This window comes from Rhinoderma darwinii (genome assembly GCF_050947455.1).
Source record: "Rhinoderma darwinii isolate aRhiDar2 chromosome 5 unlocalized genomic scaffold, aRhiDar2.hap1 SUPER_5_unloc_27, whole genome shotgun sequence".
NCBI lineage: Eukaryota > Metazoa > Chordata > Amphibia > Anura > Rhinodermatidae > Rhinoderma > Rhinoderma darwinii.
The window spans coordinates 64,656-89,941 of NW_027461784.1; the positions used below are offsets into that span (position 1 = coordinate 64,656).

Below are 25,286 nucleotides of genomic sequence, written 5' to 3' on the forward strand. Positions count from 1 at the left end.
TCCATCCTTGCACAGTTTGTTATTCTTCTAGGTAACATAGTAACAAATCCAAATTGCTGCTCTCTTTGTAGGCAAGCAAGGCTTTGTTGCAACTGCAATTCTTACTTCTTCTTGAAATGTAGGGACGACAGTACATTCCATCACATCCATCTAGTGTACACAGGTAGGTCCATTGTGGCGGGCAGGCGAGCGGGCGGGCTGCTTTATTGGCTGTTTGCTGTTCCCCTACTCCACTCCACTATTTGACTGTTGTGCTGCATCAATCAATCAATCAATCAATCAATCAATCAATCAATCAGTGGCTGGCTCAGGTGCAGCTCTTTAACTTACCTAAAAGGGAGGGCGGAGAGAAGACAAGGAAGGTGAATGAGGTGTTCCAATGTGAAATGCCGGAAACACAGAAACACAGACGACACACAACAAGAGGTGGCAATCTATTCATTAATTGCATTTAATCAATGAGCTCATTATCACTCATGCATTGTCCAACAGGTGTTGAAATAATGGGATTAAAAGGGGAGATCCCTTCAGAAAGACAGAAACAATAGCAAAGACAAAAAACACTTTTGGAATCTGCTTTTAGTCAACACATAAGGAAAGGGTGCACCGGTCCTGGAAATACTGCAATACCAGGTCAATGCGTGGAGTGGACAGAGCAAGCTCTATTTCCATCTCCCTGTTCTAAAAATCCATTTAATATATGGTCCCCAGATAGGGGACGTATCAGATATTAAACTGATAAGAACAGATACTACACTTGATCTTAGCCAAAAGGCCGAGAAGCGATAACCCGAACGGGCCGCGCGTTGCCCGAGCCTGCCCGATACTGCTGTTCAGCCCTTGCAGCGATTCAGCCTACTTCTAGGCAATTCCATGGGGCCCTGCAGGCTCACACACTCACAGCTACACGGGAGGTGAATAAAGGCCGGAGAGGAAGCCAGACAGGATTTGCTTCTTTTGCTTGCACCACAATGCAGTGCTGAAAGAGGAGGAATCTACATAAAAACGCCTTCCTGGCAACGCCCAAATGCCCTGCTGCCATGCAGATAAACACTGGCAGCGGCAGCAAGTGCATGCCCACAGCCACCCCTTGTTCCTTCACACCTTGTATCAGCTGTAATCCAGTCCAGTCCAGTGCTGCCTGCTGAGCAGCACTGACCAACACTGCCTGGGCCCAGGCTTTTATCTCTGAGGCCCCATTATGATGTCAGAAAGCTGGCTCTGGAATCCTGAGGGCTCCACTATGACACGTGCAAAGTTCCGTCTGAACTTTATATAAGACGGTGAGGCTCAGTCAGTCACTCAGTGTTGCCTGAGAGGGCAACACTGCAACAGCCGGCCGCCAGGCTGTCTTTTTTTTGCACAGCTAGTTGCCTCCAGGAGGCCACAAGAGGGAGACAAGGGACTGCAAAATGGAAAATAGGCATCCACCAACTTTACAGACAACTTCTCCTTGCTCCTACAACCTCCATCCTTGCACAGTTTGTTATTCTTCTAGGTAACATAGTAACAAATCCAAATTGCTGCTCTCTTTGTAGGCAAGCAAGGCTTTGTTGCAACTGCAATTCTTACTTCTTCTTGAAATGTAGGGACGACAGTACATTCCATCACATCCATCTAGTGTACACAGGTAGGTCCATTGTGGCGGGCAGGCGAGCGGGCGGGCTGCTTTATTGGCTGTTTGCTGTTCCCCTACTCCACTCCACTATTTGACTGTTGTGCTGCATCAATCAATCAATCAATCAATCAATCAATCAATCAATCAATCAATCAATCAATCAGTGGCTGGCTCAGGTGCAGCTCTTTAACTTACCTAAAAGGGAGGGCGGAGAGAAGACAAGGAAGGTGAATGAGGTGTTCCAATGTGAAATGCCGGAAACACAGAAACACAGACGACACACAACAAGAGGTGGCAATCTATTCATTAATTGCATTTAATCAATGAGCTCATTATCACTCATGCATTGTCCAACAGGTGTTGAAATAATGGGATTAAAAGGGGAGATCCCTTCAGAAAGACAGAAACAATAGCAAAGACAAAAAACACTTTTGGAATCTGCTTTTAGTCAACACATAAGGAAAGGGTGCACCGGTCCTGGAAATACTGCAATACCAGGTCAATGCGTGGAGTGGACAGAGCAAGCTCTATTTCCATCTCCCTGTTCTAAAAATCCATTTAATATATGGTCCCCAGATAGGGGACGTATCAGATATTAAACTGATAAGAACAGATACTACACTTGATCTTAGCCAAAAGGCCGAGAAGCGATAACCCGAACGGGCCGCGCGTTGCCCGAGCCTGCCCGATACTGCTGTTCAGCCCTTGCAGCGATTCAGCCTACTTCTAGGCAATTCCATGGGGCCCTGCAGGCTCACACACTCACAGCTACACGGGAGGTGAATAAAGGCCGGAGAGGAAGCCAGACAGGATTTGCTTCTTTTGCTTGCACCACAATGCAGTGCTGAAAGAGGAGGAATCTACATAAAAACGCCTTCCTGGCAACGCCCAAATGCCCTGCTGCCATGCAGATAAACACTGGCAGCGGCAGCAAGTGCATGCCCACAGCCACCCCTTGTTCCTTCACACCTTGTATCAGCTGTAATCCAGTCCAGTCCAGTGCTGCCTGCTGAGCAGCACTGACCAACACTGCCTGGGCCCAGGCTTTTATCTCTGAGGCCCCATTATGATGTCAGAAAGCTGGCTCTGGAATCCTGAGGGCTCCACTATGACACGTGCAAAGTTCCGTCTGAACTTTATATAAGACGGTGAGGCTCAGTCAGTCACTCAGTGTTGCCTGAGAGGGCAACACTGCAACAGCCGGCCGCCAGGCTGTCTTTTTTTTGCACAGCTAGTTGCCTCCAGGAGGCCACAAGAGGGAGACAAGGGACTGCAAAATGGAAAATAGGCATCCACCAACTTTACAGACAACTTCTCCTTGCTCCTACAACCTCCATCCTTGCACAGTTTGTTATTCTTCTAGGTAACATAGTAACAAATCCAAATTGCTGCTCTCTTTGTAGGCAAGCAAGGCTTTGTTGCAACTGCAATTCTTACTTCTTCTTGAAATGTAGGGACGACAGTACATTCCATCACATCCATCTAGTGTACACAGGTAGGTCCATTGTGGCGGGCAGGCGAGCGGGCGGGCTGCTTTATTGGCTGTTTGCTGTTCCCCTACTCCACTCCACTATTTGACTGTTGTGCTGCATCAATCAATCAATCAATCAATCAATCAATCAATCAATCAATCAGTGGCTGGCTCAGGTGCAGCTCTTTAACTTACCTAAAAGGGAGGGCGGAGAGAAGACAAGGAAGGTGAATGAGGTGTTCCAATGTGAAATGCCGGAAACACAGAAACACAGACGACACACAACAAGAGGTGGCAATCTATTCATTAATTGCATTTAATCAATGAGCTCATTATCACTCATGCATTGTCCAACAGGTGTTGAAATAATGGGATTAAAAGGGGAGATCCCTTCAGAAAGACAGAAACAATAGCAAAGACAAAAAACACTTTTGGAATCTGCTTTTAGTCAACACATAAGGAAAGGGTGCACCGGTCCTGGAAATACTGCAATACCAGGTCAATGCGTGGAGTGGACAGAGCAAGCTCTATATCCATCTCCCTGTTCTAAAAATCCATTTAATATATGGTCCCCAGATAGGGGACGTATCAGATATTAAACTGATAAGAACAGATACTACACTTGATCTTAGCCAAAAGGCCGAGAAGCGATAACCCGAACGGGCCGCGCGTTGCCCGAGCCTGCCCGATACTGCTGTTCAGCCCTTGCAGCGATTCAGCCTACTTCTAGGCAATTCCATGGGGCCCTGCAGGCTCACACACTCACAGCTACACGGGAGGTGAATAAAGGCCGGAGAGGAAGCCAGACAGGATTTGCTTCTTTTGCTTGCACCACAATGCAGTGCTGAAAGAGGAGGAATCTACATAAAAACACCTTCCTGGCAACGCCCAAATGCCCTGCTGCCATGCAGATAAACACTGGCAGCGGCAGCAAGTGCATGCCCACAGCCACCCCTTGTTCCTTCACACCTTGTATCAGCTGTAATCCAGTCCAGTCCAGTGCTGCCTGCTGAGCAGCACTGACCAACACTGCCTGGGCCCAGGCTTTTATCTCTGAGGCCCCATTATGATGTCAGAAAGCTGGCTCTGGAATCCTGAGGGCTCCACTATGACACGTGCAAAGTTCCGTCTGAACTTTATATAAGACGGTGAGGCTCAGTCAGTCACTCAGTGTTGCCTGAGAGGGCAACACTGCAACAGCCGGCCGCCAGGCTGTCTTTTTTTTGCACAGCTAGTTGCCTCCAGGAGGCCACAAGAGGGAGACAAGGGACTGCAAAATGGAAAATAGGCATCCACCAACTTTACAGACAACTTCTCCTTGCTCCTACAACCTCCATCCTTGCACAGTTTGTTATTCTTCTAGGTAACATAGTAACAAATCCAAATTGCTGCTCTCTTTGTAGGCAAGCAAGGCTTTGTTGCAACTGCAATTCTTACTTCTTCTTGAAATGTAGGGACGACAGTACATTCCATCACATCCATCTAGTGTACACAGGTAGGTCCATTGTGGCGGGCAGGCGGGCGGGCGGGCTGCTTTATTGGCTGTTTGCTGTTCCCCTACTCCACTCCACTATTTGACTGTTGTGCTGCATCAATCAATCAATCAATCAATCAATCAATCAATCAATCAATCAATCAATCAATCAATCAGTGGCTGGCTCAGGTGCAGCTCTTTAACTTACCTAAAAGGGAGGGCGGAGAGAAGACAAGGAAGGTGAATGAGGTGTTCCAATGTGAAATGCCGGAAACACAGAAACACAGACGACACACAACAAGAGGTGGCAATCTATTCATTAATTGCATTTAATCAATGAGCTCATTATCACTCATGCATTGTCCAACAGGTGTTGAAATAATGGGATTAAAAGGGGAGATCCCTTCAGAAAGACAGAAACAATAGCAAAGACAAAAAACACTTTTGGAATCTGCTTTTAGTCAACACATAAGGAAAGGGTGCACCGGTCCTGGAAATACTGCAATACCAGGTCAATGCGTGGAGTGGACAGAGCAAGCTCTATTTCCATCTCCCTGTTCTAAAAATCCATTTAATATATGGTCCCCAGATAGGGGACGTATCAGATATTAAACTGATAAGAACAGATACTACACTTGATCTTAGCCAAAAGGCCGAGAAGCGATAACCCGAACGGGCCGCGCGTTGCCCGAGCCTGCCCGATACTGCTGTTCAGCCCTTGCAGCGATTCAGCCTACTTCTAGGCAATTCCATGGGGCCCTGCAGGCTCACACACTCACAGCTACACGGGAGGTGAATAAAGGCCGGAGAGGAAGCCAGACAGGATTTGCTTCTTTTGCTTGCACCACAATGCAGTGCTGAAAGAGGAGGAATCTACATAAAAACGCCTTCCTGGCAACGCCCAAATGCCCTGCTGCCATGCAGATAAACACTGGCAGCGGCAGCAAGTGCATGCCCACAGCCACCCCTTGTTTCTTCACACCTTGTATCAGCTGTAATCCAGTCCAGTCCAGTGCTGCCTGCTGAGCAGCACTGACCAACACTGCCTGGGCCCAGGCTTTTATCTCTGAGGCCCCATTATGATGTCAGAAAGCTGGCTCTGGAATCCTGAGGGCTCCACTATGACACGTGCAAAGTTCCGTCTGAACTTTATATAAGACGGTGAGGCTCAGTCAGTCACTCAGTGTTGCCTGAGAGGGCAACACTGCAACAGCCGGCCGCCAGGCTGTCTTTTTTTTGCACAGCTAGTTGCCTCCAGGAGGCCACAAGAGGGAGACAAGGGACTGCAAAATGGAAAATAGGCATCCACCAACTTTACAGACAACTTCTCCTTGCTCCTACAACCTCCATCCTTGCACAGTTTGTTATTCTTCTAGGTAACATAGTAACAAATCCAAATTGCTGCTCTCTTTGTAGGCAAGCAAGGCTTTGTTGCAACTGCAATTCTTACTTCTTCTTGAAATGTAGGGACGACAGTACATTCCATCACATCCATCTAGTGTACACAGGTAGGTCCATTGTGGCGGGCAGGCGAGCGGGCGGGCTGCTTTATTGGCTGTTTGCTGTTCCCCTACTCCACTCCACTATTTGACTGTTGTGCTGCATCAATCAATCAATCAATCAATCAATCAATCAATCAATCAATCAATCAATCAATCAATCAATCAGTGGCTGGCTCAGGTGCAGCTCTTTAACTTACCTAAAAGGGAGGGCGGAGAGAAGACAAGGAAGGTGAATGAGGTGTTCCAATGTGAAATGCCGGAAACACAGAAACACAGACGACACACAACAAGAGGTGGCAATCTATTCATTAATTGCATTTAATCAATGAGCTCATTATCACTCATGCATTGTCCAACAGGTGTTGAAATAATGGGATTAAAAGGGGAGATCCCTTCAGAAAGACAGAAACAATAGCAAAGACAAAAAACACTTTTGGAATCTGCTTTTAGTCAACACATAAGGAAAGGGTGCACCGGTCCTGGAAATACTGCAATACCAGGTCAATGCGTGGAGTGGACAGAGCAAGCTCTATTTCCATCTCCCTGTTCTAAAAATCCATTTAATATATGGTCCCCAGATAGGGGACGTATCAGATATTAAACTGATAAGAACAGATACTACACTTGATCTTAGCCAAAAGGCCGAGAAGCGATAACCCGAACGGGCCGCGCGTTGCCCGAGCCTGCCCGATACTGCTGTTCAGCCCTTGCAGCGATTCAGCCTACTTCTAGGCAATTCCATGGGGCCCTGCAGGCTCACACACTCACAGCTACACGGGAGGTGAATAAAGGCCGGAGAGGAAGCCAGACAGGATTTGCTTCTTTTGCTTGCACCACAATGCAGTGCTGAAAGAGGAGGAATCTACATAAAAACGCCTTCCTGGCAACGCCCAAATGCCCTGCTGCCATGCAGATAAACACTGGCAGCGGCAGCAAGTGCATGCCCACAGCCACCCCTTGTTCCTTCACACCTTGTATCAGCTGTAATCCAGTCCAGTCCAGTGCTGCCTGCTGAGCAGCACTGACCAACACTGCCTGGGCCCAGGCTTTTATCTCTGAGGCCCCATTATGATGTCAGAAAGCTGGCTCTGGAATCCTGAGGGCTCCACTATGACACGTGCAAAGTTCCGTCTGAACTTTATATAAGACGGTGAGGCTCAGTCAGTCACTCAGTGTTGCCTGAGAGGGCAACACTGCAACAGCCGGCCGCCAGGCTGTCTTTTTTTTGCACAGCTAGTTGCCTCCAGGAGGCCACAAGAGGGAGACAAGGGACTGCAAAATGGAAAATAGGCATCCACCAACTTTACAGACAACTTCTCCTTGCTCCTACAACCTCCATCCTTGCACAGTTTGTTATTCTTCTAGGTAACATAGTAACAAATCCAAATTGCTGCTCTCTTTGTAGGCAAGCAAGTCTTTGTTGCAACTGCAATTCTTACTTCTTCTTGAAATGTAGGGACGACAGTACATTCCATCACATCCATCTAGTGTACACAGGTAGGTCCATTGTGGCGGGCAGGCGAGGGGGCGGGCTGCTTTATTGGCTGTTTGCTGTTCCCCTACTCCACTCCACTATTTGACTGTTGTGCTGCATCAATCAATCAATCAATCAATCAATCAATCAATCAATCAATCAATCAATCAGTGGCTGGCTCAGGTGCAGCTCTTTAACTTACCTAAAAGGGAGGGCGGAGAGAAGACAAGGAAGGTGAATGAGGTGTTCCAATGTGAAATGCCGGAAACACAGAAACACAGACGACACACAACAAGAGGTGGCAATCTATTCATTAATTGCATTTAATCAATGAGCTCATTATCACTCATGCATTGTCCAACAGGTGTTGAAATAATGGGATTAAAAGGGGAGATCCCTTCAGAAAGACAGAAACAATAGCAAAGACAAAAAACACTTTTGGAATCTGCTTTTAGTCAACACATAAGGAAAGGGTGCACCGGTCCTGGAAATACTGCAATACCAGGTCAATGCGTGGAGTGGACAGAGCAAGCTCTATTTCCATCTCCCTGTTCTAAAAATCCATTTAATATATGGTCCCCAGATAGGGGACGTATCAGATATTAAACTGATAAGAACAGATACTACACTTGATCTTAGCCAAAAGGCCGAGAAGCGATAACCCGAACGGGCCGCGCGTTGCCCGAGCCTGCCCGATACTGCTGTTCAGCCCTTGCAGCGATTCAGCCTACTTCTAGGCAATTCCATGGGGCCCTGCAGGCTCACACACTCACAGCTACACGGGAGGTGAATAAAGGCCGGAGAGGAAGCCAGACAGGATTTGCTTCTTTTGCTTGCACCACAATGCAGTGCTGAAAGAGGAGGAATCTACATAAAAACGCCTTCCTGGCAACGCCCAAATGCCCTGCTGCCATGCAGATAAACACTGGCAGCGGCAGCAAGTGCATGCCCACAGCCACCCCTTGTTCCTTCACACCTTGTATCAGCTGTAATCCAGTCCAGTCCAGTGCTGCCTGCTGAGCAGCACTGACCAACACTGCCTGGGCCCAGGCTTTTATCTCTGAGGCCCCATTATGATGTCAGAAAGCTGGCTCTGGAATCCTGAGGGCTCCACTATGACACGTGCAAAGTTCCGTCTGAACTTTATATAAGACGGTGAGGCTCAGTCAGTCACTCAGTGTTGCCTGAGAGGGCAACACTGCAACAGCCGGCCGCCAGGCTGTCTTTTTTTTGCACAGCTAGTTGCCTCCAGGAGGCCACAAGAGGGAGACAAGGGACTGCAAAATGGAAAATAGGCATCCACCAACTTTACAGACAACTTCTCCTTGCTCCTACAACCTCCATCCTTGCACAGTTTGTTATTCTTCTAGGTAACATAGTAACAAATCCAAATTGCTGCTCTCTTTGTAGGCAAGCAAGGCTTTGTTGCAACTGCAATTCTTACTTCTTCTTGAAATGTAGGGACGACAGTACATTCCATCACATCCATCTAGTGTACACAGGTAGGTCCATTGTGGCGGGCAGGCGAGCGGGCGGGCTGCTTTATTGGCTGTTTGCTGTTCCCCTACTCCACTCCACTATTTGACTGTTGTGCTGCATCAATCAATCAATCAATCAATCAATCAATCAATCAATCAATCAATCAATCAATCAATCAGTGGCTGGCTCAGGTGCAGCTCTTTAACTTACCTAAAAGGGAGGGCGGAGAGAAGACAAGGAAGGTGAATGAGGTGTTCCAATGTGAAATGCCGGAAACACAGAAACACAGACGACACACAACAAGAGGTGGCAATCTATTCATTAATTGCATTTAATCAGTGAGCTCATTATCACTCATGCATTGTCCAACAGGTGTTGAAATAATGGGATTAAAAGGGGAGATCCCTTCAGAAAGACAGAAACAATAGCAAAGACAAAAAACACTTTTGGAATCTGCTTTTAGTCAACACATAAGGAAAGGGTGCACCGGTCCTGGAAATACTGCAATACCAGGTCAATGCGTGGAGTGGACAGAGCAAGCTCTATTTCCATCTCCCTGTTCTAAAAATCCATTTAATATATGGTCCCCAGATAGGGGACGTATCAGATATTAAACTGATAAGAACAGATACTACACTTGATCTTAGCCAAAAGGCCGAGAAGCGATAACCCGAACGGGCCGCGCGTTGCCCGAGCCTGCCCGATACTGCTGTTCAGCCCTTGCAGCGATTCAGCCTACTTCTAGGCAATTCCATGGGGCCCTGCAGGCTCACACACTCACAGCTACACGGGAGGTGAATAAAGGCCGGAGAGGAAGCCAGACAGGATTTGCTTCTTTTGCTTGCACCACAATGCAGTGCTGAAAGAGGAGGAATCTACATAAAAACGCCTTCCTGGCAACGCCCAAATGCCCTGCTGCCATGCAGATAAACACTGGCAGCGGCAGCAAGTGCATGCCCACAGCCACCCCTTGTTCCTTCACACCTTGTATCAGCTGTAATCCAGTCCAGTCCAGTGCTGCCTGATGAGCAGCACTGACCAACACTGCCTGGGCCCAGGCTTTTATCTCTGAGGCCCCATTATGATGTCAGAAAGCTGGCTCTGGAATCCTGAGGGCTCCACTATGACACGTGCAAAGTTCCGTCTGAACTTTATATAAGACGGTGAGGCTCAGTCAGTCACTCAGTGTTGCCTGAGAGGGCAACACTGCAACAGCCGGCCGCCAGGCTGTCTTTTTTTTGCACAGCTAGTTGCCTCCAGGAGGCCACAAGAGGGAGACAAGGGACTGCAAAATGGAAAATAGGCATCCACCAACTTTACAGACAACTTCTCCTTGCTCCTACAACCTCCATCCTTGCACAGTTTGTTATTCTTCTAGGTAACATAGTAACAAATCCAAATTGCTGCTCTCTTTGTAGGCAAGCAAGGCTTTGTTGCAACTGCAATTCTTACTTCTTCTTGAAATGTAGGGACGACAGTACATTCCATCACATCCATCTAGTGTACACAGGTAGGTCCATTGTGGCGGGCAGGCGAGCGGGCGGGCTGCTTTATTGGCTGTTTGCTGTTCCCCTACTCCACTCCACTATTTGACTGTTGTGCTGCATCAATCAATCAATCAATCAATCAATCAATCAATCAATCAATCAATCAATCAGTGGCTGGCTCAGGTGCAGCTCTTTAACTTACCTAAAAGGGAGGGCGGAGAGAAGACAAGGAAGGTGAATGAGGTGTTCCAATGTGAAATGCCGGAAACACAGAAACACAGACGACACACAACAAGAGGTGGCAATCTATTCATTAATTGCATTTAATCAATGAGCTCATTATCACTCATGCATTGTCCAACAGGTGTTGAAATAATGGGATTAAAAGGGGAGATCCCTTCAGAAAGACAGAAACAATAGCAAAGACAAAAAACACTTTTGGAATCTGCTTTTAGTCAACACATAAGGAAAGGGTGCACCGGTCCTGGAAATACTGCAATACCAGGTCAATGCGTGGAGTGGACAGAGCAAGCTCTATTTCCATCTCCCTGTTCTAAAAATCCATTTAATATATGGTCCCCAGATAGGGGACGTATCAGATATTAAACTGATAAGAACAGATACTACACTTGATCTTAGCCAAAAGGCCGAGAAGCGATAACCCGAACGGGCCGCGCGTTGCCCGAGCCTGCCCGATACTGCTGTTCAGCCCTTGCAGCGATTCAGCCTACTTCTAGGCAATTCCATGGGGCCCTGCAGGCTCACACACTCACAGCTACACGGGAGGTGAATAAAGGCCGGAGAGGAAGCCAGACAGGATTTGCTTCTTTTGCTTGCACCACAATGCAGTGCTGAAAGAGGAGGAATCTACATAAAAACGCCTTCCTGGCAACGCCCAAATGCCCTGCTGCCATGCAGATAAACACTGGCAGCGGCAGCAAGTGCATGCCCACAGCCACCCCTTGTTCCTTCACACCTTGTATCAGCTGTAATCCAGTCCAGTCCAGTGCTGCCTGCTGAGCAGCACTGACCAACACTGCCTGGGCCCAGGCTTTTATCTCTGAGGCCCCATTATGATGTCAGAAAGCTGGCTCTGGAATCCTGAGGGCTCCACTATGACACGTGCAAAGTTCCGTCTGAACTTTATATAAGACGGTGAGGCTCAGTCAGTCACTCAGTGTTGCCTGAGAGGGCAACACTGCAACAGCCGGCCGCCAGGCTGTCTTTTTTTTGCACAGCTAGTTGCCTCCAGGAGGCCACAAGAGGGAGACAAGGGACTGCAAAATGGAAAATAGGCATCCACCAACTTTACAGACAACTTCTCCTTGCTCCTACAACCTCCATCCTTGCACAGTTTGTTATTCTTCTAGGTAACATAGTAACAAATCCAAATTGCTGCTCTCTTTGTAGGCAAGCAAGGCTTTGTTGCAACTGCAATTCTTACTTCTTCTTGAAATGTAGGGACGACAGTACATTCCATCACATCCATCTAGTGTACACAGGTAGGTCCATTGTGGCGGGCAGGCGAGCGGGCGGGCTGCTTTATTGGCTGTTTGCTGTTCCCCTACTCCACTCCACTATTTGACTGTTGTGCTGCATCAATCAATCAATCAATCAATCAATCAATCAATCAATCAGTGGCTGGCTCAGGTGCAGCTCTTTAACTTACCTAAAAGGGAGGGCGGAGAGAAGACAAGGAAGGTGAATGAGGTGTTCCAATGTGAAATGCCGGAAACACAGAAACACAGACGACACACAACAAGAGGTGGCAATCTATTCATTAATTGCATTTAATCAATGAGCTCATTATCACTCATGCATTGTCCAACAGGTGTTGAAATAATGGGATTAAAAGGGGAGATCCCTTCAGAAAGACAGAAACAATAGCAAAGACAAAAAACACTTTTGGAATCTGCTTTTAGTCAACACATAAGGAAAGGGTGCACCGGTCCTGGAAATACTGCAATACCAGGTCAATGCGTGGAGTGGACAGAGCAAGCTCTATTTCCATCTCCCTGTTCTAAAAATCCATTTAATATATGGTCCCCAGATAGGGGACGTATCAGATATTAAACTGATAAGAACAGATACTACACTTGATCTTAGCCAAAAGGCCGAGAAGCGATAACCCGAACGGGCCGCGCGTTGCCCGAGCCTGCCCGATACTGCTGTTCAGCCCTTGCAGCGATTCAGCCTACTTCTAGGCAATTCCATGGGGCCCTGCAGGCTCACACACTCACAGCTACACGGGAGGTGAATAAAGGCCGGAGAGGAAGCCAGACAGGATTTGCTTCTTTTGCTTGCACCACAATGCAGTGCTGAAAGAGGAGGAATCTACATAAAAACGCCTTCCTGGCAACGCCCAAATGCCCTGCTGCCATGCAGATAAACACTGGCAGCGGCAGCAAGTGCATGCCCACAGCCACCCCTTGTTCCTTCACACCTTGTATCAGCTGTAATCCAGTCCAGTCCAGTGCTGCCTGCTGAGCAGCACTGACCAACACTGCCTGGGCCCAGGCTTTTATCTCTGAGGCCCCATTATGATGTCAGAAAGCTGGCTCTGGAATCCTGAGGGCTCCACTATGACACGTGCAAAGTTCCGTCTGAACTTTATATAAGACGGTGAGGCTCAGTCAGTCACTCAGTGTTGCCTGAGAGGGCAACACTGCAACAGCCGGCCGCCAGGCTGTCTTTTTTTTGCACAGCTAGTTGCCTCCAGGAGGCCACAAGAGGGAGACAAGGGACTGCAAAATGGAAAATAGGCATCCACCAACTTTACAGACAACTTCTCCTTGCTCCTACAACCTCCATCCTTGCACAGTTTGTTATTCTTCTAGGTAACATAGTAACAAATCCAAATTGCTGCTCTCTTTGTAGGCAAGCAAGGCTTTGTTGCAACTGCAATTCTTACTTCTTCTTGAAATGTAGGGACGACAGTACATTCCATCACATCCATCTAGTGTACACAGGTAGGTCCATTGTGGCGGGCAGGCGAGCGGGCGGGCTGCTTTATTGGCTGTTTGCTGTTCCCCTACTCCACTCCACTATTTGACTGTTGTGCTGCATCAATCAATCAATCAATCAATCAATCAATCAATCAATCAATCAATCAGTGGCTGGCTCAGGTGCAGCTCTTTAACTTACCTAAAAGGGAGGGCGGAGAGAAGACAAGGAAGGTGAATGAGGTGTTCCAATGTGAAATGCCGGAAACACAGAAACACAGACGACACACAACAAGAGGTGGCAATCTATTCATTAATTGCATTTAATCAATGAGCTCATTATCACTCATGCATTGTCCAACAGGTGTTGAAATAATGGGATTAAAAGGGGAGATCCCTTCAGAAAGACAGAAACAATAGCAAAGACAAAAAACACTTTTGGAATCTGCTTTTAGTCAACACATAAGGAAAGGGTGCACCGGTCCTGGAAATACTGCAATACCAGGTCAATGCGTGGAGTGGACAGAGCAAGCTCTATTTCCATCTCCCTGTTCTAAAAATCCATTTAATATATGGTCCCCAGATAGGGGACGTATCAGATATTAAACTGATAAGAACAGATACTACACTTGATCTTAGCCAAAAGGCCGAGAAGCGATAACCCGAACGGGCCGCGCGTTGCCCGAGCCTGCCCGATACTGCTGTTCAGCCCTTGCAGCGATTCAGCCTACTTCTAGGCAATTCCATGGGGCCCTGCAGGCTCACACACTCACAGCTACACGGGAGGTGAATAAAGGCCGGAGAGGAAGCCAGACAGGATTTGCTTCTTTTGCTTGCACCACAATGCAGTGCTGAAAGAGGAGGAATCTACATAAAAACGCCTTCCTGGCAACGCCCAAATGCCCTGCTGCCATGCAGATAAACACTGGCAGCGGCAGCAAGTGCATGCCCACAGCCACCCCTTGTTCCTTCACACCTTGTATCAGCTGTAATCCAGTCCAGTGCTGCCTGCTGAGCAGCACTGACCAACACTGCCTGGGCCCAGGCTTTTATCTCTGAGGCCCCATTATGATGTCAGAAAGCTGGCTCTGGAATCCTGAGGGCTCCACTATGACACGTGCAAAGTTCCGTCTGAACTTTATATAAGACGGTGAGGCTCAGTCAGTCACTCAGTGTTGCCTGAGAGGGCAACACTGCAACAGCCGGCCGCCAGGCTGTCTTTTTTTTGCACAGCTAGTTGCCTCCAGGAGGCCACAAGAGGGAGACAAGGGACTGCAAAATGGAAAATAGGCATCCACCAACTTTACAGACAACTTCTCCTTGCTCCTACAACCTCCATCCTTGCACAGTTTGTTATTCTTCTAGGTAACATAGTAACAAATCCAAATTGCTGCTCTCTTTGTAGGCAAGCAAGGCTTTGTTGCAACTGCAATTCTTACTTCTTCTTGAAATGTAGGGACGACAGTACATTCCATCACATCCATCTAGTGTACACAGGTAGGTCCATTGTGGCGGGCAGGCGAGCGGGCGGGCTGCTTTATTGGCTGTTTGCTGTTCCCCTACTCCACTCCACTATTTGACTGTTGTGCTGCATCAATCAATCAATCAATCAATCAATCAATCAATCAATCAATCAATCAATCAATCAGTGGCTGGCTCAGGTGCAGCTCTTTAACTTACCTAAAAGGGAGGGCGGAGAGAAGACAAGGAAGGTGAATGAGGTGTTCCAATGTGAAATGCCGGAAACACAGAAACACAGACGACACACAACAAGAGGTGGCAATCTATTCATTAATTGCATTTAATCAATGAGCTCATTATCACTCATGCATTGTCCAACAGGTGTTGAAATAATGGGATTAAAAGGGGAGATCCCTTCAGAAAGACAGAAACAATAGCAAAGACAAAAAACACTTTTGGAATCTGCTTTTAGTCAACACATAAGGAAAGGGTGCACCGGTCCTGGAAATACTGCAATACCAGGTCAATGCGTGGAGTGGACAGAGCAAGCTCTATTTCCATCTCCCTGTTCTAAAAATCCATTTAATATATGGTCCCCAGATAGGGGACGTATCAGATATTAAACTGATAAGAACAGATACTACACTTGATCTTAGCCAAAAGGCCGAGAAGCGATAACCCGAACGGGCCGCGCGTTGCCCGAGCCTGCCCGATACTGCTGTTCAGCCCTTGCAGCGATTCAGCCTACTTCTAGGCAATTCCATGGGGCCCTGCAGGCTCACACACTCACAGCTACACGGGAGGTGAATAAAGGCCGGAGAGGAAGCCAGACAGGATTTGCTTCTTTTGCTTGCACCACAATGCAGTGCTGAAAGAGGAGGAATCTACATAAAAACGCCTTCCTGGCAACGCCCAAATGCCCTGCTGCCATGCAGATAAACACTGGCAGCGGCAGCAAGTGCATGCCCACAGCCACCCCTTGTTCCTTCACACCTTGTATCAGCTGTAATCCAGTCCAGTCCAGTGCTGCCTGCTGAGCAGCACTGACCAACACTGCCTGGGCCCAGGCTTTTATCTCTGAGGCCCCATTATGATGTCAGAAAGCTGGCTCTGGAATCCTGAGGGCTCCACTATGACACGTGCAAAGTTCCGTCTGAACTTTATATAAGACGGTGAGGCTCAGTCAGTCACTCAGTGTTGCCTGAGAGGGCAACACTGCAACAGCCGGCCGCCAGGCTGTCTTTTTTTTGCACAGCTAGTTGCCTCCAGGAGGCCACAAGAGGGAGACAAGGGACTGCAAAATGGAAAATAGGCATCCACCAACTTTACAGACAACTTCTCCTTGCTCCTACAACCTCCATCCTTGCACAGTTTGTTATTCTTCTAGGTAACATAGTAACAAATCCAAATTGCTGCTCTCTTTGTAGGCAAGCAAGGCTTTGTTGCAACTGCAATTCTTACTTCTTCTTGAAATGTAGGGACGACAGTACATTCCATCACATCCATCTAGTGTACACAGGTAGGTCCATTGTGGCGGGCAGGCGAGCGGGCGGGCTGCTTTATTGGCTGTTTGCTGTTCCCCTACTCCACTCCACTATTTGACTGTTGTGCTGCATCAATCAATCAATCAATCAATCAATCAATCAATCAATCAATCAATCAATCAATCAATCAATCAATCAATCAGTGGCTGGCTCAGGTGCAGCTCTTTAACTTACCTAAAAGGGAGGGCGGAGAGAAGACAAGGAAGGTGAATGAGGTGTTCCAATGTGAAATGCCGGAAACACAGAAACACAGACGACACACAACAAGAGGTGGCAATCTATTCATTAATTGCATTTAATCAATGAGCTCATTATCACTCATGCATTGTCCAACAGGTGTTGAAATAATGGGATTAAAAGGGGAGATCCCTTCAGAAAGACAGAAACAATAGCAAAGACAAAAAACACTTTTGGAATCTGCTTTTAGTCAACACATAAGGAAAGGGTGCACCGGTCCTGGAAATACTGCAATACCAGGTCAATGCGTGGAGTGGACAGAGCAAGCTCTATTTCCATCTCCCTGTTCTAAAAATCCATTTAATATATGGTCCCCAGATAGGGGACGTATCAGATATTAAACTGATAAGAACAGATACTACACTTGATCTTAGCCAAAAGGCCGAGAAGCGATAACCCGAACGGGCCGCGCGTTGCCCGAGCCTGCCCGATACTGCTGTTCAGCCCTTGCAGCGATTCAGCCTACTTCTAGGCAATTCCATGGGGCCCTGCAGGCTCACACACTCACAGCTACACGGGAGGTGAATAAAGGCCGGAGAGGAAGCCAGACAGGATTTGCTTCTTTTGCTTGCACCACAATGCAGTGCTGAAAGAGGAGGAATCTACATAAAAACGCCTTCCTGGCAACGCCCAAATGCCCTGCTGCCATGCAGATAAACACTGGCAGCGGCAGCAAGTGCATGCCCACAGCCACCCCTTGTTCCTTCACACCTTGTATCAGCTGTAATCCAGTCCAGTCCAGTGCTGCCTGCTGAGCAGCACTGACCAACACTGCCTGGGCCCAGGCTTTTATCTCTGAGGCCCCATTATGATGTCAGAAAGCTGGCTCTGGAATCCTGAGGGCTCCACTATGACACGTGCAAAGTTCCGTCTGAACTTTATATAAGACGGTGAGGCTCAGTCAGTCACTCAGTGTTGCCTGAGAGGGCAACACTGCAACAGCCGGCCGCCAGGCTGTCTTTTTTTTGCACAGCTAGTTGCCTCCAGGAGGCCACAAGAGGGAGACAAGGGACTGCAAAATGGAAAATAGGCATCCACCAACTTTACAGACAACTTCTCCTTGCTCCTACAACCTCCATCCTTGCACAGTTTGTTATTCTTCTAGGTAACATAGTAACAAATCCAAATTGCTGCTCTCTTTGTAGGCAAGCAAGGCTTTGTTGCAACTGCAATTCTTACTTCTTCTTGAAATGTAGGGACGACAGTACATTCCATCACATCCATCTAGTGTACACAGGTAGGTCCATTGTGGCGGGCAGGCGAGCGGGCGGGCTGCTTTATTGGCTGTTTGCTGTTCCCCTACTCCACTCCACTATTTGACTGTTGTGCTGCATCAATCAATCAATCAATCAATCAATCAATCAATCAATCAATCAATCAATCAATCAATCAATCAATCAAGTGGCTGGCTCAGGTGCAGCTCTTTAACTTACCTAAAAGGGAGGGCGGAGAGAAGACAAGGAAGGTGAATGAGGTGTTCCAATGTGAAATGCCGGAAACACAGAAACACAGACGACACACAACAAGAGGTGGCAATCTATTCATTAATTGCATTTAATCAATGAGCTCATTATCACTCATGCATTGTCCAACAGGTGTTGAAATAATGGGATTAAAAGGGGAGATCCCTTCAGAAAGACAGAAACAATAGCAAAGACAAAAAACACTTTTGGAATCTGCTTTTAGTCAACACATAAGGAAAGGGTGCACCGGTCCTGGAAATACTGCAATACCAGGTCAATGCGTGGAGTGGACAGAGCAAGCTCTATTTCCATCTCCCTGTTCTAAAAATCCATTTAATATATGGTCCCCAGATAGGGGACGTATCAGATATTAAACTGATAAGAACAGATACTACACTTGATCTTAGCCAAAAGGCCGAGAAGCGATAACCCGAACGGGCCGCGCGTTGCCCGAGCCTGCCCGATACTGCTGTTCAGCCCTTGCAGCGATTCAGCCTACTTCTAGGCAATTCCATGGGGCCCTGCAGGCTCACACACTCACAGCTACACGGGAGGTGAATAAAGGCCGGAGAGGAAGCCAGACAGGATTTGCTTCTTTTGCTTGCACCACAATGCAGTGCTGAAAGAGGAGGAATCTACATAAAAACGCCTTCCTGGCAACGCCCAAATGCCCTGCTGCCATGCAGATAAACACTGGCAGCGGCAGCAAGTGCATGCCCACAGCCACCCCTTGTTCCTTCACACCTTGTATCAGCTGTAATCCAGTCCAGTCCAGTGCTGCCTGCTGAGCAGCACTGACCAACACTGCCTGGGCCCAGGCTTTTATCTCTGAGGCCCCATTATGATGTCAGAAAGCTGGCTCTGGAATCCTGAGGGCTCCACTATGACACGTGCAAAGTTCCGTCTGAACTTTATATAAGACGGTGAGGCTCAGTCAGTCACTCAGTGTTGCCTGAGAGGGCAACACTGCAACAGCCGGCCGCCAGGCTGTCTTTTTTTTGCACAGCTAGTTGCCTCCAGGAGGCCACAAGAGGGAGACAAGGGACTGCAAAATGGAAAATAGGCATCCACCAACTTTACAGACAACTTCTCCTTGCTCCTACAACCTCCATCCTTGCACAGTTTGTTATTCTTCTAGGTAACATAGTAACAAATCCAAATTGCTGCTCTCTTTGTAGGCAAGCAAGGCTTTGTTGCAACTGCAATTCTTACTTCTTCTTGAAATGTAGGGACGACAGTACATTCCATCACATCCATCTAGTGTACACAGGTAGGTCCATTGTGGCGGGCAGGCGAGGGGGCGGGCTGCTTTATTGGCTGTTTGCTGTTCCCCTACTCCACTCCACTATTTGACTGTTGTGCTGCATCAATCAATCAATCAATCAATCAATCAATCAATCAATCAATCAATCAATCAATCAATCAGTGGCTGGCTCAGGTGCAGCTCTTTAACTTACCTAAAAGGGAGGGCGGAGAGAAGACAAGGAAGGTGAATGAGGTGTTCCAATGTGAAATGCCGGAAACACAGAAACACAGACGACACACAACAAGAGGTGGCAATCTATTCATTAATTGCATTTAATCAATGAGCTCATTATCACTCATGCATTGTCCAACAGGTGTTGAAATAATGGGATTAAAAGGGGAGATCCCTTCAGAAAGACAGAAACAATAGCAAAGACAAAAAACACTTTTGGAATCTGCTTTTAGTCAACACATAAGGAAAGGGTGCACCGGTCCTGGAAATACTGCAATACCAGGTCAATGCGTGGAGTGGACAGAGCAAGCTCTATTTCCATCTCCCTGTTCTAAAAATCCATTTAATATATGGTCCCCAGATAGGGGACGTATCAGATATTAAACTGATAAGAACAGATACTACACTTGATCTTAGCCAAAAGGCCGAGAAGCGATAACCCGAACGGGCCGCGCGTTGCCCGAGCCTGCCCGATACTGCTGTTCAGCCCTTGCAGCGATTCAGCCTACTTCTAGGCAATTCCATGGGGCCCTGCAGGCTCACACACTCACAGCTACACGGGAGGTGAATAAAGGCCGGAGAGGAAGCCAGACAGGATTTGCTTCTTTTGCTTGCACCACAATGCAGTGCTGAAAGAGGAGGAATCTACATAAAAACTCCTTCCTGGCAACGCCCAAATGCCCTGCTGCCATGCAGATAAACACTGGCAGCGGCAGCAAGTGCATGCCCACAGCCACCCCTTGTTCCTTCACACCTTGTATCAGCTGTAATCCAGTCCAGTCCAGTGCTGCCTGCTGAGCAGCACTGACCAACACTGCCTGGGCCCAGGCTTTTATCTCTGAGGCCCCATTATGATGTCAGAAAGCTGGCTCTGGAATCCTGAGGGCTCCACTATGACACGTGCAAAGTTCCGTCTGAACTTTATATAAGACGGTGAGGCTCAGTCAGTCACTCAGTGTTGCCTGAGAGGGCAACACTGCAACAGCCGGCCGCCAGGCTGTCTTTTTTTTGCACAGCTAGTTGCCTCCAGGAGGCCACAAGAGGGAGACAAGGGACTGCAAAATGGAAAATAGGCATCCACCAACTTTACAGACAACTTCTCCTTGCTCCTACAACCTCCATCCTTGCACAGTTTGTTATTCTTCTAGGTAACATAGTAACAAATCCAAATTGCTGCTCTCTTTGTAGGCAAGCAAGGCTTTGTTGCAACTGCAATTCTTACTTCTTCTTGAAATGTAGGGACGACAGTACATTCCATCACATCCATCTAGTGTACACAGGTAGGTCCATTGTGGCGGGCAGGCGAGCGGGCGGGCTGCTTTATTGGCTGTTTGCTGTTCCCCTACTCCACTCCACTATTTGACTGTTGTGCTGCATCAATCAATCAATCAATCAATCAATCAATCAATCAATCAATCAATCAATCAATCAGTGGCTGGCTCAGGTGCAGCTCTTTAACTTACCTAAAAGGGAGGGCGGAGAGAAGACAAGGAAGGTGAATGAGGTGTTCCAATGTGAAATGCCGGAAACACAGAAACACAGACGACACACAACAAGAGGTGGCAATCTATTCATTAATTGCATTTAATCAATGAGCTCATTATCACTCATGCATTGTCCAACAGGTGTTGAAATAATGGGATTAAAAGGGGAGATCCCTTCAGAAAGACAGAAACAATAGCAAAGACAAAAAACACTTTTGGAATCTGCTTTTAGTCAACACATAAGGAAAGGGTGCACCGGTCCTGGAAATACTGCAATACCAGGTCAATGCGTGGAGTGGACAGAGCAAGCTCTATTTCCATCTCCCTGTTCTAAAAATCCATTTAATATATGGTCCCCAGATAGGGGACGTATCAGATATTAAACTGATAAGAACAGATACTACACTTGATCTTAGCCAAAAGGCCGAGAAGCGATAACCCGAACGGGCCGCGCGTTGCCCGAGCCTGCCCGATACTGCTGTTCAGCCCTTGCAGCGATTCAGCCTACTTCTAGGCAATTCCATGGGGCCCTGCAGGCTCACACACTCACAGCTACACGGGAGGTGAATAAAGGCCGGAGAGGAAGCCAGACAGGATTTGCTTCTTTTGCTTGCACCACAATGCAGTGCTGAAAGAGGAGGAATCTACATAAAAACGCCTTCCTGGCAACGCCCAAATGCCCTGCTGCCATGCAGATAAACACTGGCAGCGGCAGCAAGTGCATGCCCACAGCCACCCCTTGTTCCTTCACACCTTGTATCAGCTGTAATCCAGTCCAGTCCAGTGCTGCCTGCTGAGCAGCACTGACCAACACTGCCTGGGCCCAGGCTTTTATCTCTGAGGCCCCATTATGATGTCAGAAAGCTGGCTCTGGAATCCTGAGGGCTCCACTATGACACGTGCAAAGTTCCGTCTGAACTTTATATAAGACGGTGAGGCTCAGTCAGTCACTCAGTGTTGCCTGAGAGGGCAACACTGCAACAGCCGGCCGCCAGGCTGTCTTTTTTTTGCACAGCTAGTTGCCTCCAGGAGGCCACAAGAGGGAGACAAGGGACTGCAAAATGGAAAATAGGCATCCACCAACTTTACAGACAACTTCTCCTTGCTCCTACAACCTCCATCCTTGCACAGTTTGTTATTCTTCTAGGTAACATAGTAACAAATCCAAATTGCTGCTCTCTTTGTAGGCAAGCAAGGCTTTGTTGCAACTGCAATTCTTACTTCTTCTTGAAATGTAGGGACGACAGTACATTCCATCACATCCATCTAGTGTACACAGGTAGGTCCATTGTGGCGGGCAGGCGAGCGGGCGGGCTGCTTTATTGGCTGTTTGCTGTTCCCCTACTCCACTCCACTATTTGACTGTTGTGCTGCATCAATCAATCAATCAATCAATCAATCAATCAATCAATCAATCAGTGGCTGGCTCAGGTGCAGCTCTTTAACTTACCTAAAAGGGAGGGCGGAGAGAAGACAAGGAAGGTGAATGAGGTGTTCCAATGTGAAATGCCGGAAACACAGAAACACAGACGACACACAACAAGAGGTGGCAATCTATTCATTAATTGCATTTAATCAATGAGCTCATTATCACTCATGCATTGTCCAACAGGTGTTGAAATAATGGGATTAAAAGGGGAGATCCCTTCAGAAAGACAGAAACAATAGCAAAGACAAAAAACACTTTTGGAATCTGCTTTTAGTCAACACATAAGGAAAGGGTGCACCGGTCCTGGAAATACTGCAATACCAGGTCAATGCGTGGAGTGGACAGAGCAAGCTCTATTTCCATCTCCCTGTTCTAAAAATCCATTTAATATATGGTCCCCAGATAGGGGACGTATCAGATATTAAACTGATAAGAACAGATACTACACTTGATCTTAGCCAAAAGGCCGAGAAGCGATAACCCGAACGGGCCGCGCGTTGCCCGAGCCTGCCCGATACTGCTGTTCAGCCCTTGCAGCGATTCAGCCTACTTCTAGGCAATTCCATGGGGCCCTGCAGGCTCACACACTCACAGCTACACGGGAGGTGAATAAAGGCCGGAGAGGAAGCCAGACAGGATTTGCTTCTTTTGCTTGCACCACAATGCAGTGCTGAAAGAGGAGGAATCTACATAAAAACGCCTTCCTGGCAACGCCCAAATGCCCTGCTGCCATGCAGATAAACACTGGCAGCGGCAGCAAGTGCATGCCCACAGCCACCCCTTGTTCCTTCACACCTTGTATCAGCTGTAATCCAGTCCAGTCCAGTGCTGCCTGCTGAGCAGCACTGACCAACACTGCCTGGGCCCAGGCTTTTATCTCTGAGGCCCCATTATGATGTCAGAAAGCTGGCTCTGGAATCCTGAGGGCTCCACTATGACACGTGCAAAGTTCCGTCTGAACTTTATATAAGACGGTGAGGCTCAGTCAGTCACTCAGTGTTGCCTGAGAGGGCAACACTGCAACAGCCGGCCGCCAGGCTGTCTTTTTTTTGCACAGCTAGTTGCCTCCAGGAGGCCACAAGAGGGAGACAAGGGACTGCAAAATGGAAAATAGGCATCCACCAACTTTACAGACAACTTCTCCTTGCTCCTACAACCTCCATCCTTGCACAGTTTGTTATTCTTCTAGGTAACATAGTAACAAATCCAAATTGCTGCTCTCTTTGTAGGCAAGCAAGGCTTTGTTGCAACTGCAATTCTTACTTCTTCTTGAAATGTAGGGACGACAGTACATTCCATCACATCCATCTAGTGTACACAGGTAGGTCCATTGTGGCGGGCAGGCGAGCGGGCGGGCTGCTTTATTGGCTGTTTGCTGTTCCCCTACTCCACTCCACTATTTGACTGTTGTGCTGCATCAATCAATCAATCAATCAATCAATCAATCAATCAATCAATCAATCAATCAGTGGCTGGCTCAGGTGCAGCTCTTTAACTTACCTAAAAGGGAGGGCGGAGAGAAGACAAGGAAGGTGAATGAGGTGTTCCAATGTGAAATGCCGGAAACACAGAAACACAGACGACACACAACAAGAGGTGGCAATCTATTCATTAATTGCATTTAATCAATGAGCTCATTATCACTCATGCATTGTCCAACAGGTGTTGAAATAATGGGATTAAAAGGGGAGATCCCTTCAGAAAGACAGAAACAATAGCAAAGACAAAAAACACTTTTGGAATCTGCTTTTAGTCAACACATAAGGAAAGGGTGCACCGGTCCTGGAAATACTGCAATACCAGGTCAATGCGTGGAGTGGACAGAGCAAGCTCTATTTCCATCTCCCTGTTCTAAAAATCCATTTAATATATGGTCCCCAGATAGGGGACGTATCAGATATTAAACTGATAAGAACAGATACTACACTTGATCTTAGCCAAAAGGCCGAGAAGCGATAACCCGAACGGGCCGCGCGTTGCCCGAGCCTGCCCGATACTGCTGTTCAGCCCTTGCAGCGATTCAGCCTACTTCTAGGCAATTCCATGGGGCCCTGCAGGCTCACACACTCACAGCTACACGGGAGGTGAATAAAGGCCGGAGAGGAAGCCAGACAGGATTTGCTTCTTTTGCTTGCACCACAATGCAGTGCTGAAAGAGGAGGAATCTACATAAAAACGCCTTCCTGGCAACGCCCAAATGCCCTGCTGCCATGCAGATAAACACTGGCAGCGGCAGCAAGTGCATGCCCACAGCCACCCCTTGTTCCTTCACACCTTGTATCAGCTGTAATCCAGTCCAGTGCTGCCTGCTGAGCAGCACTGACCAACACTGCCTGGGCCCAGGCTTTTATCTCTGAGGCCCCATTATGATGTCAGAAAGCTGGCTCTGGAATCCTGAGGGCTCCACTATGACACGTGCAAAGTTCCGTCTGAACTTTATATAAGACGGTGAGGCTCAGTCAGTCACTCAGTGTTGCCTGAGAGGGCAACACTGCAACAGCCGGCCGCCAGGCTGTCTTTTTTTTGCACAGCTAGTTGCCTCCAGGAGGCCACAAGAGGGAGACAAGGGACTGCAAAATGGAAAATAGGCATCCACCAACTTTACAGACAACTTCTCCTTGCTCCTACAACCTCCATCCTTGCACAGTTTGTTATTCTTCTAGGTAACATAGTAACAAATCCAAATTGCTGCTCTCTTTGTAGGCAAGCAAGGCTTTGTTGCAACTGCAATTCTTACTTCTTCT

At 47.7% G+C, this 25,286-nt stretch overlaps 17 non-coding genes across 17 annotated transcripts; all 17 read right to left on the reverse strand.

Annotated features, from left to right (window-relative positions):
* Window positions 1–596: 596 nt before the first annotated feature.
* On the reverse strand, window positions 597–787 carry LOC142689019 (U2 spliceosomal RNA). The gene has a single exon (XR_012858047.1). It is a non-coding gene; the product is annotated as a U2 spliceosomal RNA (small nuclear RNA).
* A 1,292-nt stretch (window positions 788–2,079) lies between these two features.
* LOC142689020 (U2 spliceosomal RNA) lies at window positions 2,080–2,270 on the reverse strand. Its single transcript, XR_012858048.1, has one exon. It is a non-coding gene; the product is annotated as a U2 spliceosomal RNA (small nuclear RNA).
* A 1,280-nt stretch (window positions 2,271–3,550) lies between these two features.
* LOC142688949 (U2 spliceosomal RNA) lies at window positions 3,551–3,741 on the reverse strand. Its single transcript, XR_012857983.1, has one exon. It is a non-coding gene; the product is annotated as a U2 spliceosomal RNA (small nuclear RNA).
* Window positions 3,742–5,037: 1,296 nt separating this feature from the next.
* On the reverse strand, window positions 5,038–5,228 carry LOC142689022 (U2 spliceosomal RNA). Its single transcript, XR_012858049.1, has one exon. It is a non-coding gene; the product is annotated as a U2 spliceosomal RNA (small nuclear RNA).
* Window positions 5,229–6,528: 1,300 nt separating this feature from the next.
* Window positions 6,529–6,719, reverse strand: LOC142689023 (U2 spliceosomal RNA). Its single transcript, XR_012858050.1, has one exon. It is a non-coding gene; the product is annotated as a U2 spliceosomal RNA (small nuclear RNA).
* Window positions 6,720–8,007: 1,288 nt separating this feature from the next.
* On the reverse strand, window positions 8,008–8,198 carry LOC142689024 (U2 spliceosomal RNA). Its single transcript, XR_012858051.1, has one exon. It is a non-coding gene; the product is annotated as a U2 spliceosomal RNA (small nuclear RNA).
* Window positions 8,199–9,494: 1,296 nt separating this feature from the next.
* LOC142689026 (U2 spliceosomal RNA) lies at window positions 9,495–9,685 on the reverse strand. The gene has a single exon (XR_012858053.1). It is a non-coding gene; the product is annotated as a U2 spliceosomal RNA (small nuclear RNA).
* A 1,288-nt stretch (window positions 9,686–10,973) lies between these two features.
* On the reverse strand, window positions 10,974–11,164 carry LOC142689027 (U2 spliceosomal RNA). Its single transcript, XR_012858054.1, has one exon. It is a non-coding gene; the product is annotated as a U2 spliceosomal RNA (small nuclear RNA).
* A 1,276-nt stretch (window positions 11,165–12,440) lies between these two features.
* LOC142689028 (U2 spliceosomal RNA) lies at window positions 12,441–12,631 on the reverse strand. Its single transcript, XR_012858055.1, has one exon. It is a non-coding gene; the product is annotated as a U2 spliceosomal RNA (small nuclear RNA).
* A 1,284-nt stretch (window positions 12,632–13,915) lies between these two features.
* LOC142689029 (U2 spliceosomal RNA) lies at window positions 13,916–14,106 on the reverse strand. The gene has a single exon (XR_012858056.1). It is a non-coding gene; the product is annotated as a U2 spliceosomal RNA (small nuclear RNA).
* A 1,287-nt stretch (window positions 14,107–15,393) lies between these two features.
* On the reverse strand, window positions 15,394–15,584 carry LOC142689030 (U2 spliceosomal RNA). The gene has a single exon (XR_012858057.1). It is a non-coding gene; the product is annotated as a U2 spliceosomal RNA (small nuclear RNA).
* Window positions 15,585–16,892: 1,308 nt separating this feature from the next.
* LOC142688828 (U2 spliceosomal RNA) lies at window positions 16,893–17,083 on the reverse strand. The gene has a single exon (XR_012857873.1). It is a non-coding gene; the product is annotated as a U2 spliceosomal RNA (small nuclear RNA).
* A 1,305-nt stretch (window positions 17,084–18,388) lies between these two features.
* On the reverse strand, window positions 18,389–18,579 carry LOC142688829 (U2 spliceosomal RNA). Its single transcript, XR_012857874.1, has one exon. It is a non-coding gene; the product is annotated as a U2 spliceosomal RNA (small nuclear RNA).
* A 1,296-nt stretch (window positions 18,580–19,875) lies between these two features.
* Window positions 19,876–20,066, reverse strand: LOC142688830 (U2 spliceosomal RNA). The gene has a single exon (XR_012857875.1). It is a non-coding gene; the product is annotated as a U2 spliceosomal RNA (small nuclear RNA).
* Window positions 20,067–21,358: 1,292 nt separating this feature from the next.
* Window positions 21,359–21,549, reverse strand: LOC142688831 (U2 spliceosomal RNA). The gene has a single exon (XR_012857876.1). It is a non-coding gene; the product is annotated as a U2 spliceosomal RNA (small nuclear RNA).
* Window positions 21,550–22,829: 1,280 nt separating this feature from the next.
* LOC142688832 (U2 spliceosomal RNA) lies at window positions 22,830–23,020 on the reverse strand. The gene has a single exon (XR_012857877.1). It is a non-coding gene; the product is annotated as a U2 spliceosomal RNA (small nuclear RNA).
* Window positions 23,021–24,308: 1,288 nt separating this feature from the next.
* On the reverse strand, window positions 24,309–24,499 carry LOC142688835 (U2 spliceosomal RNA). Its single transcript, XR_012857879.1, has one exon. It is a non-coding gene; the product is annotated as a U2 spliceosomal RNA (small nuclear RNA).
* Window positions 24,500–25,286: the final 787 nt, after the last annotated feature.